The following is a 4,010-nucleotide window of genomic DNA, read 5'->3' on the forward strand; positions in this document are numbered from 1 at the left end:
AGTCAACAACATCCACCGCCAACTCTTGGGCTACTTTTTACCAGCGAATAGTGGGATTGACTGCGTACATTATAACGCCCCCCACAGCTGAAATGGCGAGCATGTTCGTTGAAGGGATTCGTGCTCGTGACCCGCAGATCGGGAGTCGAGCGCAATAACTACCAGGTCATGTCACGCCACTTTGCTATGTTTAACTTGTGAAAATAACTAAAGCGAGCAGATTAACTTGTTTTAAATTTTTTATAATGCATCGTATGGCCTCTTTTTATACCTTCTTCACAACCCACCACCGTATACACAAAGTAGCATTTTTGAGTATTATACATTTGTTTTGCTACTAGTGTAGTTAGACGATTAATGAGATCAACGTGGACGAACGTACTTTAAAGTGTTTAAAACTCTACACCCCTCCTGTCTGTAATGTTTCTTACCGGCATATTCGCTACTCACAATTAATATGATTAATGTAACAAATAATTAACTCCAATGACTATCAAACTTGAGTCAATTTTCAACTTTTACACAACCTTTAAATGTCATTTCTAAGTCTTTAAAACCCATAAAATTCGTTGAGGAGAAGATCATTTTATGAAACTCTACAGACCTAAGTTTTGTTGGGAACTCGGGACCTCTCTGTTTTTGGTAGTACTACGGACCTGGCTATAATGAGGTCCTTTCTGCCTGACCTACATTTTTGGTACCACAACGCAGCAGGTTTTATCCACTGAGTCAACATATTATGATGATTGTTGGTAAAATTAAAAAACTGAATCACTTTTTTGGTTTCGTCTATCCCATCCTTATTATTTTAATTATGTTTTGAACCAGTAAAATCACCATAGTATTTAGGCTTAGCGAAAGCTGTCGTTTACTTCGTGTTGTTATCAATGTAATCTTTATTATGTTAAATAAATTGACACACTTAAACTAAGTGACGTAGATGGCGTCTTTATCATAATTCCAACTTGTGTTTATTATGTGTGGAATGAAAAGTAAACCAAAACAGTAATTCCCCAAGACATTTGCAAACAAAGTATTTGTAAAGAATCATTTGAAGAACTTACATTAACGTTAAATACCAACATTTACATAACATCGTTTTCTGTTTGCCCAATTAAGAATTCGAAAAAAACTTCTAAGTTTATAATCTAGTCTGGTTACGGCTTGGTACAGAGCGTCATAAGAAGCCCGGAACCAGACTAATTGTACTTTGGAACTGAAGCTTATTTATAACAGCGTTTAGAGATTTTTTGCACAGAAGTGTTCTTGGTTTCTGGATTCAGGAGTTACCATGCTTGAGAAAAGCCGGACGAAAGAAGAGGAGAAACTGTTTAATAATGATGGATCATCTGTCCAAGGATTCCTTTGGGTACTAGCGAGTCTGGCTTGTTTGTCATGCTGTGTTTACTACTTTGGCGCTTTTCTGCAGGAGTACTTTTCTTATCCTGTAGTCCTGAATGTCGAGGTGAATGACAGTGGAAACATAGTGTTTCCAGGCATAACGATATGTAATAAATTGAGGTAAGTTTGGGTTATTTATTGTATTTATTTATGTATGTGTGACACAGGAATCTAATTTATTGTATTTATTTATGTATGTGTGACACAGGAATCTAATTTATTGTATTTATTTATGTATGTGTGACACAGGAATCTAATTTATTGTATTTATTTATGTATGTGTGACACAGGAATCTAATTTACTGTATTTATTTATGTATGTGTGACACAGGAATCTAATTTACTGTATTTATTTATGTATGTGTGACACAGGAATCTAATTTATTGTATTTATTTATGTATGTGTGACACAGGAATCTAATTTATTGTATTTATTTATGTATGTGTGACACAGGAATCTAATTTATTGTATTTATTTATGTATGTGTGACACAGGAATAACATATACACATGAATTGTGACTGCTTCAAGTCATTTCTCAGACGATTCTTTGTGTAATACAAGTTACGTTTAAGCAGGGCTTTTTGTAACAACCATTTCCAAATGGAACTATTAACTTCTGATAAAGGCGAACAGATGAAATGAATATTCAGTTCTCGCTCTTAACGAACGCATTAATTTAATAGTTTGGTCAAGATCGTTATTCGCGACATTTTCGGCCGTAATCCCATTAATATCTCACGTGGTTCAGCAATCTTAGATTAGTACTAAATACGTATATATATATATCTTTATGTAATATGATGAACTCATGTAATAATTATAATAAAATATTATATATCTGTATTAAACTTTATAACCAATACTGTTAATAAAAGTAACAGTAAGGAAATAACAGTGCACACTTTACAGTCACAAAGATATAAAACCTAGTTGTGAGCTTCACTAAATCTTTATACCGTGTGACACCACTATAACCAAAAACTGTACACATTCCTGTCTAACAACTTCTAGTGACCAATGGAACGTATGACACCAGTATAACCAAAACTGTACACAATCCTGCCTAACAACTTGTAGTGACCAATACTGGTGTCACACGTTCCGTGACCAAAACTGTACACAATCCTGTCTAACAACTTCTAGTGACCAATGGAACGTGTGACATAACCAAAACTGTACACAATCTGTCTAACAACTTGTAGTGTCCAATGGAACGTGTGACACCAGTATAACCAAAACTGTACACAATCTGTCTAACAACTTGTAGTGTCCAATGGAACGTGTGACACCAGTATAACCAAAACTGTACACAATTCTGTCTAACAACTTGTAGTGTCCAGTGGAACAGCAACTACAACGTAGCTGTACATCTGAGATGAATTACTGTAACACTTGTTGCAAGCAGGGTGGTTCACAATATAAGAACAAAGGGTGGTTCACAAAATAAGAACAAACCACTAAAGTAATAATAATAATAATAATTAATGATAAATAACAAATCATATTAATTAAAACCAAAATCGTACAATAATATTAACACTGATTAGAATAATCAAGTTACACGTGGTAAACAGAAAAACAAAATACAAACATATTATAAGGTGTGTCCAACACAACTATTCCAAACTTATCTTCTGTTAGCCTGAAGTAATGGATAGACATATTTATATATAAACCCCAAAGAAAGATGAAATAACGATAAAAAGACTTAAACAATGTAATGTAACTAAATTAATAAAGTGATGTCATATCACGTAAGGAAAATTAATGGTGGCCAGATCGGTAATTAACAAACTCGTGTGTAAATATGATAGTTTGGAAGAGGTCGTGATATTTTCTAAAATAGCCAATCCAATCATCGGTAGAAAAACGACTACTGAATGTACTGCAAAATTAATTAAACCTGGTGCTCAGGATATTGTAAGTTTATGTGTTGAATTTCCCGAAAGTTCGCGAAGAAAATCTACACTAGCCAACCTTTAATCTAGAAATGGGAAGGCAGCTAGTCAACACTAGATACCGCCATCGCTTGGACGACACTTTACCAACGAAAAATGGAACTGACTGACACATTACAACGCTTTCATGGCTGAGAGGAAAAGTATGTTCAGTGAAGAGATCCGAACCCGCGACCTAAAGATTAGGTCTCGAGTGCCCTAACTACTAACACATGTTAGGCCTAAATTTGGTACGAGCAACTCCGTTTATGACAAATGGGAGTGAGTTTATGAGCTCTCTCCATTACACCTTGTCATCAATGAGCAATAAATAACGTAACATAACTTGAAAATATTTGTATGCGGAAATTAAAAGTGCTAATTTGATTAACGTTGAACATTATCAGTGGATTAACGTTGCTAATATGTAATTCCAGGAAATGCCCTTTGTTTGTAGCGATAATTCCATGTATTATCCTTTATTTGTAGCGATAACTCTAAGCAATGTCCTTCGTGTGTAGCGATAATTCCAGGTAATGTGCTTTGATTGTAGTGATAATTCCAGGTAATGTGCTTTGTTTGTAGCGATAATTCCAAGTAACGTGCTTTGTTTGTAGCGATAATTCCAAGTAACGTGCTTTGTTTGTAGCGATAATTCCAGGTAACGTC

The sequence above is a fragment of the Limulus polyphemus genome, unplaced genomic scaffold (assembly GCF_000517525.1).
Source record: "Limulus polyphemus unplaced genomic scaffold, Limulus_polyphemus-2.1.2 Scaffold11205, whole genome shotgun sequence".
In the NCBI taxonomy this organism is placed as follows: domain Eukaryota; kingdom Metazoa; phylum Arthropoda; class Merostomata; order Xiphosura; family Limulidae; genus Limulus; species Limulus polyphemus.